The following is a 14685-nucleotide window of genomic DNA, read 5'->3' as shown; positions in this document are numbered from 1 at the left end:
ACTATGTAGCCTGCTTAGCAAGTTATTTCAGCCATATGTGTATTGTACAGATACAGAACAATGGTACAAACACATAGATATAGCTTTGGAGCACCTAATTTGAGAGTCCAAAATCATGTTGTAAAAGCTAAGTGTAGCCTAACACGCAAGTCAGAGAAAACTGCTTTCTTCCAATAGTTGACAACACACTGTCAGGGATTTTGTTTTAGCGAGACTAGGCACACACACACACACACACACACACACACACACACACACACACACACACACACACACACACGTACACACACTAATACTAGGAGGTGTCCTCCGATTTGATTGCATCGTGAGGCAGTGTGTAAATCGTGCATTATACTAACTCGGAATTTTACAAAGAATCCCCCTGATGTGACTGACTCCTTCACGCAATATCTGACTTTTAATCCCTTGCCCCTGTTGAAGAATCATGCCAAGTGAGGACACACACCACACATATAATAAGAATCAATTTAATAAAAACACAAAAGTAATGCCCTAAAAGGGTGACTGGGTTGAGGGGACTGGTAGATGATTTTTTAACTGAAAGCCAGAAATAGCGCGCAGAATGAAACAGACTGTAATTACTGCTAGGTATTTACATTAACATCTCAATATGCATGATGAGGTGCTACCTTCTGATTAACTGTGGCACTGAGTGTGAAGATAAAAATGTCAACTAACACAAAAGCACAATTTTTTTTTCAAGTTTTGATACGGATTGGCACCTCTGCTATCACTGACAGAGCACACGAGATTCTAACTGATTTACCTATCAACATGAAGGTTACTGACATACATAAGGAAACTAGACTTCGAGCACGCTTTGCACTCACAGTACGTCCCACAGCTTGTCCAGAGCGATTTGAATACGACCAGAGCTGCGTATATTTACCCTGTGATGTTCTCTGCAACGTCGAAACCTCAGCAGGCGGCTCTCTCGTGGTGTCGAGATGTGGATCAGCGTCTTGTTGCAGCTGTGACTGCCCCGCGAGATCGCGTATGGGCAAAACTAGTGTTCGGGCTGCCGGAAGAAACAGAAAACTTCGCTGTCACTCCTTCGCACAGACCGGAGCAAAAGCGACCACTGCTCTTCGAAGCCAAAACACGAGTCCTTAATTTCTGCAGTTATCAGACGGACTTAGCGCTCCACGCCAGGACCCGTCCAAAAGTGACAGTTTTCTTATGAACTACCCAATCAGCGTCACTCCCGCTCATTGTCTGGATGCCCAGCAGCTGTCCCCATCAGCGTTGTTTTTGGGAGGCGCCCGTTGTCTGAGGTGACTGGCCCGAGCACCACACTGGCTCCGTTTTCAGAACTCGCGGGAGGTCCCTCTGCTGCCCTGCGACGGTCGCTGCTATTGTCTGGCACGGGCGTCCGGTCTAGGGTCAGATCAAATAGACGCTTCTGTACGGCATGCCCACTTGGGCCGCCCTCTCTGTGGGTGTTATAAAATCTGACTCCGACTGCTCAACACCGAGCCCGCGTGCAGTTGTTTCCGGCAGAGAACTTTGCCACAGAAAAGTTCTTCGTAATACATAATTTTTACTGAAACGCAGCCTGTGCTCATTGTGCGTTTTGATGGCCGCGTGATAGTTATAATTACCCATGTGGAACCCTTAACTTGACTTCCTCACTTCGTCGACTGCTATGAGGACCCTCAATTCAGTAATAAAAATGCAGATTGGCGGATACTGTGGGCCTTGCACTCGCAGTGCATGGCCCAGATAGGACGCCATCTTGCAATATTGAATATTTAGATCTGAAACTATTTATTTGCGGCTCATTGTAACTTGCACCAAGTGTGGTACAGTGATTATAGTTTGCTAGTTTCCAAGTGCACATTTACCTGATAGTTAAGGTCAGTAGTCTCATGTGTGTTTCGATAAATAATAGAAATATTCTAGACATGGAAATACTGTGAGTTACACCACTATTGTCAATATCGTTGCGTATTTTTTATTTGAAAATAACATTGTGTGAAATGAGATAAATATCTTGTGTGTACCTAACATATTTTTACTATTCAGGGTGTTACAAAAAGGTACGGCCAAACTTTCAGGAAACATTCCTCACACACAAATAAAGCAAATATGTTATGTGGGCATGTGTCCGGAAACGCTTAATTTCCATATTAGAGCTGATTTTAGTTTCGTCAGTATGTACTGTACTTCCTCGATTCACCGCCAGTTGGCCCAATTGAAGGAAGGTAATGTTGACTTCGATGCTTGTGTTGACATGCGACTCATTGCTCTACAGTACCAGCATCAAGCACATCAGTACGCAGCATCAACAGGTTAGTGTTCATCACGAACGCGGTTTTGCAGTCAGTGCAATGTTTACAAATGCAGAGTTGGCAGATGCCCACTTGATGTCTGGATTAGCATGGGGCAATAGCCGTGGCGCGGTACGTTTGTATCGAGACAGATTTCCAGAACGAAGGTGTCCCGACAGGAAGACGTTCGAAGCAATTGATCGGCGTCTTAGGGAGCACGGAACATTCCAGCCTAAGACTCGCGACTGGGGAAGACCTAGAACGACGAGGACACCTGCAATGGGAGAGGCAATTCTTCGTGCAGTTGACGATAACCCTAATGTCAGCGTCAGAGAAGTTGCTGCTGTACAATGTAACGTTGACCACGTCACTGTATGGAGAGTGCTACGGGAGAACCTGTTGTTTCCGTACCATGTACAGCGTGTGCAGGCACTATCAGCAGCTGATTGGCCTCCACGGGTACACTTCTGCGAATGGTTCATCCAACAATGCGTCAATCCTCATTTCAGTGCTAATGTTCTCTTTACGGATGAGGCTTCATCCCAACGTGATCAAATTGTAAATTTTCACAATCAACGTGTGTGGGCTGATGAGAATCCGCACGCAATTGTGCAATCGCGTCATCAACACAGATTTTATGTGAACGTTTGGGCAGGCATTGTTGGTGATGTCTTGATTGGGCCCCATGTTCTTCCACCTACGCTCAATGGAGCACGGTATCATGATTTCAAACGGGATACTCTACCTGTGCTGCTAGAACATGTGCCTTTACAAGTACGACACAACATGTGGTTCATGCACGATGGAGCTCTTGCACATTTCAGTCGAAGTGTTCGTACGCTTCTCAACAACAGATTCGGTGACCGATGGATTGGTAGAGGCGGACCAATTCCATGGCCTCCACGCTCTCCTGACCACAACCCTCTTGACTTTCATTTATGGGCGCATTTGAAAGCTCTTGTCTACGCAACCCCGGTACCAAATGTAGAGACTCTTCGTGCTCGTATTGTGGACGGCTATGATACAATACGCCATTCTCCAGGGATGCATCAGCGCATCAGGTATTCCATGCGACGGAGGGTGGATGCATGTATCCTCGCTAACGGAGAACATTTTGAACATTTCCTGTAACAAAGTGTTTGAAGTCACGCTGGTACGTTCTGTTGCTGTGTGTTTCCATTCCGTGATTAATGTGATCTGAAGAGAAGTAATAAAATGAGCTCTAACATTGAAAGTAAGCGTTTCCGGACACATGTCCACATAACATATTTTCTTTCTTTGTGTGTGAGGAATGTTTCCTGAAAGTTTGGCAGTACTTTTTTGTAACACCCTGTGTATTGTAGGCATTTTAGAATCAAAACTTATGAAACCTACACCAGATTTGTTGACACCTGCTCATGCTTTGATGGTATTTTAGATGTGTGAATAACACTGATACAAATGTGTGTATGTTTTCTGTTTGCCAGATGTAGAAGGATGAAACCGGAATTTCCCTATAGATGGTGCGAGCCCTCAGCGTAGGGCCCGGGAGACTGCATCTGCCGCGCCATGTGCTTCCTGTAACGGCTGGCGATGAATGTCAACACACAGAAACCCAACAAGTTTCATACATCGGTATCTGTTTCAAACCTGTAAATATGTCGAGTTTTGTACCTTCGAATTACGATTTGCGGACAGCATTGGTTTCTGTTATCATTTGAAGAAACTGCTGCAGAATTCCATCGAATGCTTGTCGAAGCTCTTGGGGCAACACAGTGTTTCGATTGGCACGAAAAATTAAAAAATGGTGGTTTTGACGTGAGAAACGACGAGCTCGGGAAACCACCGAAAAAGTTCGAAGACAACGAATTGCACACCTTATTGGATGAAGATGATACTCAAACTCAACAGGAAATTGCGGAGCAATTGAATGTGACGCAGAAAGCCGTTTCTCTTCGGTTGAAAGCTACGGGAAAGATGCGGAAAGTGGGAAAATGGGTTACGCATCAACTGAATGAACGAAACCAAGCAAATCGAAGGACTACTTGTGAAATGCTGCTCGCCAGATACAAAAGAAAGCCGTTTATCCATCGAGTAGTGACAGGTGATGAAAAATGGATATATTTTGAGAATTCTAAGCGTCGTAAGTCATGGGTGAATCCAGGCAAACCATCAACATCCACTGCAAGACCAAATCGCTTTGGAAAGAAGACAATGCTCGGTGGTTGGGGAGATTAGAATGATGACATCTATTATGAGCTGCTAAAACCTGGTGAAACCGTTAACACTGCTCGCTACCAACACCAAATGATCGATTTAAATTGAGCATTAAGTGAAAAACGACCGGAATACGGAAAAAGGCAACACAAAGTCATATTGTTCCATGACAACGCCCTATCACGCACAGCAAAACGGATCAGGGAAACGATCGAGGCGTTCAGTTGGCAAATACTAGGGCATGCAGCTTATTCTGCAGACCTGACTCCGTCCGATTATCATCTGTTTGCATTGCTGGGATACGCTCTCGGTGAACAACACTCTAACTCGTACAGAATGTACGAAAATGGCTCGCTGGCTGGATTGCTTCAAAAGAATTTTTTTATGGCGTGGCATTCATAGTCCGCCGGAGAGGTGACTATTTTGGATAAAATATTGTTTATCAGTGTCAGACAACAGACGTGTAATTATTGCAAACCAAATTCGGGTTTCATACTTCTTAACCTGGTATGAAGCTGCGACAGATTGCTGCCAATGCTGACCAGCTCTTGGATGTATGCTGACTGACTATTTCATTGCAATGGCTGCTAAAATACTAGGCTGCAACTGGGAGAGCAAAATATGTGTATTTTGGCTCACAAGATCTGTGACTGACCTATTTCCAGGAAAGGGGATTGCTCAGGAGAGAGAAGGGGCATAATGACGTCACCCTGCCGCTGCTACCGCCGATATAGCTCTTCCCTTGCATTTGGACAAATTGGGAGTGAAGTGCACCAAGATCGACTGTTCTACTTTGAGGTATTCTGTTCATGGATGATTAAAAATATTCAATAGTTCATCACTAAGTTTACATATATTGGTAGACTAAATGAGTTGGCGCATTTCGAAGGATGACAGTTCAAATATACATCAGCCAGGACAGTTCAAATATGCGTCCAGCTATTCAGATTTAGGTCTCCCATGATTTCCCGAAATCGCTCCAGGAAAATGCTGAGATGATTCCTTTGAAATGGCACGGACGATTACCTTCACAGTCCTTGGAACAGTCTGAGGTTCTTCTCTGTCTATAATGACCTCGTTGGCCGGCCGTTGTGACCGAGCGGTTCTAGGCGCTTCAGTCCGGATCCGCGCTGCTGCTACGGTCGCAGGTTCGAATCCTGCCTCGGTCATGAATGTGTGTGATGTCCTTAAGTTAGTTAGGTTTAAGTAGTTCTAATATCTAGGGGACTGATGACCTTAGAAGTTAAGTCCCATAGTACTCAGAGGCATTTGAACCATTTGAACATCTTTGTGATTTTAGTTATATTTCACCTGTGCTAATTTATAGCCGAAAACCCTTCAAACGGTAAGCTCCATGCTATCGTGGTCTTTCAGTGCAAGATTATGAACTCAAAGTTTTTGACAAATAGGGAGTCATTTCGGAATGGACATTACGAATTATGAAGATACAGGTAGTTTATCACAAAGAGGGTCAAATGGCTCTGAGCACTATGGGACTTAACTTTTAATGTCATCAGTCCCCTAGAACTTAGAACTACTTAAACCTAACTAACCTAAGGATATCACACACATCCACGCCCGAGGCAGTAGGATTCGAACCTGCGAACGTAGCGGTCGCGCGTTTCCAGACTGTAGCGCCTAGAACCGCTCGGCCACCCTGGCCGGCTACAAAGATTTCATACTACGTTACCACATGTAAAAAAATCATATTTTGTAACGAAATATGTTTTTGAAAATCGATTGAGAAATATTATGTAAACAAAAATTTGACCATAATGGAGTCAAATCTCTAGCTCGGTACTCTTCTACGGTGCTACTAGAGGTAATTGGAAGCTGCTCTACAAAGGATTTGCCTTGGATGTGGATGTGGCTATTATTTAGTATTCTCGGCATAAAGAAATGGCTCTAATATGTTGAAAATCCGACGCCAAGAAGAGATTTTATAGAACATTCGAACATCAAGAGCCGTGAGTACTGTTAGCGGTCTTGTCGCTTGCCACTAATCTTCGCCACTGCTTCACTATCTTCATACATTCAGTAATGTATATGGGCTTGGACCAGTTAATTTGTGTGCTTTTTTAATAATAATCACAAAAACATAAATTCGTGTTCGGAACCATATTTCCTATCCTGATCATGAACCTATGCGGGGACCTCACCTAAGTACTGCTAAACCGAGTAGCCTGATTTAAAGAACAATTCTTGCATTCAAGTGTTTAAAAGTGATATTTTTTGTCTAATGTAAAAGGAGTAGTAAAAGATAAAGTTAAAACCACAAAAGTGAAGTTGGGTAGGCTTTTGCTAAAGTATCCTTAGTTTATTACAAAATATAGTTTTGTAGGATTACAGTCCGAGATTGTGTAAATATTATTGTCTAGAATACCTGCTTCAAAGGTGATAAAAAGGCAAATAAGTTAAGCTCATTTTCAAAAATAGTATGGTTTTGATTTCTATCATGAATGGTTCCTTTTATGAAGTTATTTAGGCCCAGTGTTGTATTTTATTGTCTTACAAATTAATTATGAACTACTCCAAATGAAGTGAATGATTATGTTTTTGAATTAGTCTATATTACTGTAATAATGAAAGAGCATTGACTAGTGAAACAGTACTAGCTTATGGGTCCCCATCACATTCTCCACTTATTAGGAAAAAATTGAACTATCACTGTTGCCAAGGAAAACTGATATATGTAGAGGAGCTTAAACATTGTATTTACGATATTATTTATCTTTATTCGTTTTTTCGTGTCGGTTGAGATAAAAGCCTCTCATGTCCAAATTTAGTTTTTGACTTTACGCAGTATCATTTCAGTATCTGATTAAGTAATGCTCTTGAGTGTAGCTGTCATTAGCATGAGCTTGCTGCAGCTGTGTGTGCGTTATTGGTAACTGCACCTACACAGAGTTCAGAGTGCACTGTGTCAGTTTGCATCCTGTTTGCTATTCAAAGGGAAATCTCAATGAAAGTAATTTAAATAACCAATATTCAATCTTCTTAAACATATATTTCCAAATTAATGTTCCTAATTGGGCTGGCGACCATTCATTTTTTTCATTCATTTATGATTTTACCTCTTTCATTAACTACGAACGTTAAAGTGCGTTTGGTTGTTCTGTTAATTTCATCAAAATCAAAATTATACTCCGATATCTTTGTCATTAGACACACGCGCAGTCAATTTCCGAAATAATAGAACTAATGTATATTGCAAAAAAAAGTTCTAATGTGAAGTTCTAATGTGTGTGAATTCCTAAGGGACCAAACTGTTGAGGGCATCGGTACCTAGACTTACACATTACATTAGCTAACTTATTCTTAGAACAACACAAACACCCATTCCCGAAGGAGGACTCGAACCTCCGGCGGGAGGGCCCGAGCAATCTGTGACATGGCGCCTCAAACCACACGGCCACTCCGCGCGGATGTTTCTCACAGGAATATGGTGTAATTCCTATCATTAATATTTCCTTCGATGAAACAGGAGCCTATAATTCTGTCCTCCAGAATCCCACACCATATACACACGGATTACGGCTTTTGGTTTGCAACTTGCCACAGCCAACATGGATTTTCACTTGCCCAGTAATGTATGTTGTCCACATTAACATTTCCATGTTGTAGATGCAGATGTGAATGTACAAGGTTCGTGAATGTAGCCTCGTCAGTAAATAAAATCATATTAATAGATGTGTCATCCCTCTGAATCTGAAGTTGAGCCCATCGGCAGAATTCAATGCGACGCACACAATCCGTACCAGTTAAATCTTGGCGGAGACTGATATGGTAAGGATGATATTTATGGCGATGCAGAACACGAACAAAACTACTCTGGCATATGCCAGATTCCCTTGCGATTTGACGTGAACTAACACAAGGATCTCGAACCACAGTGGCAAGAGTACCAATTTCAGTTTCCTCGTTAGTAACTTTCCTTTGCCGAATGTGTTTCCGATGCGTTAAAGATTCAGTTGTTCTCAATTTATCGTACACGTATTGAATGTACGGTGACTACATTGATGATATCTTTCAGCGTATAAGTCTCTAGATCTCACTGAATTTTGTTGTCATTCTCTGTAAATGAAAAGCACATCGACTTGTTCTTCGAAGGAATACATCATTCACGTTCGCTTGATTCGACGATACTTGTCTTACCGTTCCTATTCGTGTTGCATTGCGAAACCGTCGACTGGTATTACATGTCAATGGCACGTTAGATAGATAAGCCGTATTCTGCCAATATTTACTATTTGCACCAAATACGAGAGAGAATTGTCAGAGCAAGAGCTTCGATAAGTGCCGAAATGATGAGGAATACCACTCAATCCAAGATAAGAAGATTGCAGCACTGCATTGATACCAATGGTCGTCATTTCGAACACCTCCTGTAAATGGACGTTCATGCCATCTTTTTGACCATCTTTGACCTTCAAAAAACCTTCCTGTTACACATCATTGGATTCGTCTGGCTAGCCGCTATCAGAAAATAAGTACCAAACTATAGCATCCTATACAAAAAAAGTCGACCTTCATGTCTCTGAAGCGACCCCACCTAGCAACAAAAAACCAACGTCATATTATGGCCTCGTTGTCCCATACAACATTTGTCCCACAATCTTTTCAGCTACTATCATACGTTCGGAGTTATTCTTGGTGGCAATAGTTAGTGATTGACCCTGTATATTTCAAATACTACTGCAATTCGACGTTTGTCATATGGGTCTGTAAGTCAGCGGATTACTCCAATTTCCTTTCTTGAGCATTGGTGCAACCTGTCCAACTGTCCAGTCCTTAGGTATAAAACTTTCGACGAACGAACTATAGTGTAAATTGTTAAATATGAAGCTATAGTATCAGCATTCTGTGACAAGAACTAACTGGTATGCTACCTGCACTTGAGGCCCTGCCTTTACTAAATAATTTAAGCTGGTTCGCTACACCGCTACTTCTAAGTTACTCATGTTGACACTTGCTTTTGGTATGAATTCCGGCCTATTTACTTCGTCTTTTTTGGTGACAGAATTTCGGGAAACCGCGTTTAGTTCCTTTGCTTTAGTGGCGCTGTCACCTTCGCGCAGTGAAGCTATTAACTGCGTGTTGATGCTAGTGTACTTTACATGTGACCATACTCTCCTTCGGTTGACTTCCAGCTTTCGAGACAGTTGTGAAAACTATTGAAATCACCTCGCATTAAAGTTTGCGTTAAATTTCGAACTTCTGCAAAATACACGTTATTTTAACCCAGTGCTATATGAATTTATTTTTAGTTATTAAATCGTGCTAGAAAATGTTTCAGTAATTTTGAGTAGACAAAATGTATTATAACTTGTAAGATTATTTATTATTGCATTCTGGGTACAAGACCAACAATGTGCAAAAATGCTATACTGTGCAGTGTGAGTGTAATATTTGATATTGCCCCAAACTGCTACATCATGCAGTGTGTTATAAAATAGGTTGGATTGGCCTCATTCAACAAACTGAACAATCAATATTTTGTAACTTCGAACATGAAATTCGATACAATACAGAAAAATAGTTGTAAGCTTGCAATACTATCACTCAATCACCATGAATCATTTAGAAACAACATGACAGTGTAAAAGATAAGCATTATTCAATGTGATAAAATTTGAAGCAGTCAGTGTTCTCTTTCAGACACAGAGCTAGTTCACACTTTTCACACTGGAGAACAGTAAATTCAACACCTTTCAGTCGCACGCTTACAGCGTTGGCGCTTTCCCGTCACTGTCAGCCAGTGTCCAGTACCATCTATCTGTACGTCTGTTGTTGGCTGAGCTCCGAGTGGAGACCTTTGAACTTGATTCTGAGGACTGGATGTTGGTCTACCGCGCTTTCCTTGTGTTTCTCCTACTTTTTAGGGGCTTCTCCCAACATCTATTCGAAATTCAGACAATTTCAAAGTTTTTACATATCTTTTATGCTATGCAACACGCTTGTAGAGACTCCAGGAATTAATTTTGTAACATGTATTAAATGATAAAATAGTCTGAAATACCACTTTTTTCTCCTCATTGTAATTTTGTACCGTCCAAGTAGACTGTCATGGAGGGCCAAATCCCTCCCCCACGCATATGTTTGTTATATTGCTGTATCATATAAGGAACACCTAACACTTAGTTATTTTTTCTCTTGCGATTGCACTTTTCAGCTGTACATTTCGGTAGTTCCCCTGCTTTGTTACCTTTCCACGCTATAGAGGATACATCTGTCCTACTTACGTTTGTCACATACTCCACAGACTTTCCGCTTGGCTCCATTCTCAAATCATCGTCCGTTTACAGCCTGGAATACTGTTTCTCGTAACAGTTCCCAGAGACGAAATTCCCTGAGAAGCCAAGTATGTCATTAGAGGTAATGATGTGTAGTAATTTTCAAAATAAAGCTTACGACCCAACTGCTTTGGAATGCACTATGTGATCAAAAGTATCCGGACACCTGGCTGAAAATGACTTACAAGTTCGTGGCGCCCTCCATCGGTAATGCTGGTTAGATTAGATTAGATTGGTTTAGTACTTGTTCCATAGATCACTTCGTAATGATGTGGAACGTGTCAGGTTAATAAAAGGTGACTATACAAGATATTACATTACACAAAATATTATATGACAATTATATTTTTAATTTTTTTTGTGGGGTTGGGGAAACTACCCACTTACTATATCCAAAAATTCATCTAATGAGTAGAAGGAGTTGCCATTCAGAAATTCTTTTAATTTCCATTTAGCCAGCCGTTGTGGCCGAGCGGTTCTAGGCGCTTCAGTCTGGAACCGCGTGACCGCTACGGTCGCAGATTCGACTCCTGCCTCGGGCATGGATGTGTGTGATGTCCTTAGGTTAGTTAGGTTTAAGTAGTTCTAAGTTCTAGGGGACTGATGACAGATGTTAAGTCCCATAATGCTCAGAGCCATTTGAACCATTTTAATCTCCTTTTAAATGCTATATGGCTATCTGTCAGACTTTTGATGCTATTAGGTATGTGACCAAAGACTTTTGTGGCAGCATAATTTACCCCCTTCTGAGCCAAAGTTAGATTTAACCTTGAGTAGTGAAGATCATTCTTCCTCCTTGTGTTGTAGCCATGTACACTGCAATTAGTTTTGAATTCGTTCGGATTGTTAGTAACAGATTTCATAAGTGACTATATATATATATATATATATATATATATATATATATATATATATATATATATATATATAGTGAGGTTGCAGTGATGATCTCTAGCTCTTTAAATAAGTGTCTGCAGGATGATCTTGGATGAGCTCCAGCAATTATTCTGATTACACACTTTTATCCAATGAACACTCTTTTACTCAGTGGTGAGTTATCCCAGAATATGATGCCATACGAAAGCAGAGAATAAAAATAGGCGTGGTAAGCTAATTTACTGAGATCTATATCGACAAAATTTGCAATGACCCTAATAGCATAAGTAGCTGAACTCAAACGTTTCAGCAGATCCTCAGTGTGTTTTTTCCAGTTCAACCCCTCATCAATGCATACACCGAGAAATTTTGAATATTCTACCTTAGCTACCGATTTCTGATCGAAGTTTATATTTGTTAATGGTGTCATTCCATTTACTGTGTGGAACTGTATATACTGTGTTCTGTCAAAGTTTAATGAGAGCCCATTTGCAGAGAACCAATTAATGATTTTCTAAAGAACATTGTTTACAATTTCACCAGTTAATTGTTGTCTGTTGGGTGTGATAGCTATACTTGTATCATCGGCAAAAAGTACCAGCTTTGCATCTTCGTGAATATAGAATGGCAAGTCATTAATATATATTAATAACAGCAGAGGACCGAAGACAGAACCTTGCGGCACCCCATTCTTGATTGTTCCCCAGTTTGAGAAATCACCAGTTTTTTGGATATTATGTGAACTGCTTATTTCAACTTTCTGCACTCTTCCAGTTAGGTATGATTTAAACCATTTGAGCACTGTCCCATTCATACCACAGAACTTGAGCTTATCTAGAAGTATTCCATGATTTACACAATCAAAAGAGTTTGATAGATCACAAAATATCCCAATGGGTGACTTCCGGTCACTCAGAGCATTTAATATTTCATTAGTGTAAGTATATATAGTATTTTCCGTTGAAAAACCCCTCTGGAAACCAAACTGACATTTTTTTTTTAAAACTTTATTTTTACAAAGATGTGAAGCTACTCTACAATACATTAATTTTTCAAGAATTTTGGATAAGGCAGTCAGAAGAGAGATTGGGTGGTAGTTGTCGACATCAGACATATCCCCTTTTTTATGCAGTGGTTTAGCAATGGCATACTTCTGAGTATCTGGGAAAATACACTGTTTCAGAGAGCTATTACATATGTGGCTAAGAATCCCACTTATTTCTTGGGAACAAACTTTTATTTTCCTGCTGGAAACGCCATCAATTCCATGTGAGCTTTCATTCTTGAGAGAGTTTATTATATTCCTAATTTCAGTTGTATCAAATGGTGTGGGTAAGGCCTCTTCCATTAACTGCCTTTCTTCTTCTAATGAACATTTAGATCCTATTTTCTCTACAACATTTAAAAAATGATTATTCAAAATGTTTTCGACTTCCGGCTTGTTGTTTGTCAAGTTTCCATTCGCTTTGATGGTGATGCCGTCATCCAGTACTCTTGGTTGCCCTGTCTCCCTTGTAATAATATTCCAAATTGTTTTGATTTTGTTATCAGAGATATTAATCTCAGACATGATGCACATGCTTCTGCACTTTTTAATAACCTTTCTTAATGTAGCACAATAGTTTTTATAATATTTGGCTCTTTCTGGGTCATTTCTCTTTCTTGTTGTTAGATACAGTTCCCTTTTGTGGTTACAAGATATTTTTATTCCTTTAGTAAGCCAAGGTTTTTTGCATGGTTTCTTATAATTAGATTTAACTACTTTCTTGGGGAAACAGTTTTCAAATTCTCTTACAAGTGTATCATGAAATAAGTTATATTTTCAATTAGCATCAGGTTCCTTGTACACCTCATCCCAGTCTAACTGCTGAAGATTTTCTCTGAAATTTCTAGTTGTTGAGTCATTAATTGAACGCACAGCTTTGGAGGGTAGTTTTGAATTAGTGAATGGAGCTATGTCATATACTGTAACTATCTGAGCCTCATGATCAGAAAGGAAATTCTCAACAGGACAAGAATTTATTTTTTTAAAACCTATCTTGGTCTATAAAAGTGTTACCTATCAATGTGCTGCTGCCATTTGCTACCTGAGTAGGAAAATTAATGACAGATGTCAAATTGAAAGAACCGAGCAAGACTTCCAGGTCATTCTTTCTATTACACTCTGTCAGTGAATCAACACTGAAGTCCCCACAAATAATGATTTGCTTTCCCCTATCTGACAGATAGCACAACAATGCATCCAAGTTTTCCAGGAATAAATGAAAGTTTCCTGGAGGGGACTTATATATTGTCACAATTATAAAAGAGCCCTTCTTCAGTTTGAGTTGACAAGCACATGCTTCTATATGTTGCTCTAGACAAAACTTTTTTGTATCTAAGCTTTCTACACAGTGATAACTTTTGACATATATGGCAACTCTTCCTCTCACCTTATTCTCTCTACTCATATGTGCAGCTAGTTTATAACCACTGGAGTTCAATATGGTGTTGGCCCACCCTTAGCCTTCATGACAGCTTACACTCTCGCAGGCATAAGTTCAATCAGGTTCTGGAAAATTTCTTGTGCAATGACAGCCCATTCTTCACGGAGTGTTGGACTGAGGAGAGGTATCGATATCGGTCGGTGAGGCCTGGCACGAAATCGGCGTTCCAAAACGTCCCATAGGTGTTCCATAGGATTCAGGTGAGTACTCTGTGCAGGTCAGTCCATTACAAGGATGTTATTGTCTTTTAACCACTCCGCCACAGGCTGTGCATTATTAGGAACAGGTGCTCGATCGTGTTGAAAGATGCAATCGCCATCCCCGGATAGCTGTTCAACAGTGGAAAGCAAGTAGATGCTTAAAACATCAATGTAGGCCGGTTCTGTGATAGTGCCACGCAAAACAACAAGGGGTGCAAGCCCCCTCTATGAAAAACACGACCACACCATAACACCATCACCTCTGAATATTATGTTGGCACTACACACGCTAGCGGATGACGTTCACCGGACATTCGCCACAGCCACACACTGCCATCGGACA

Source organism: Schistocerca americana, chromosome 2, assembly GCF_021461395.2.
Source record: "Schistocerca americana isolate TAMUIC-IGC-003095 chromosome 2, iqSchAmer2.1, whole genome shotgun sequence".
NCBI classification, from domain to species: domain Eukaryota; kingdom Metazoa; phylum Arthropoda; class Insecta; order Orthoptera; family Acrididae; genus Schistocerca; species Schistocerca americana.
Note: the sequence above shows the minus strand (reverse complement) of the source record.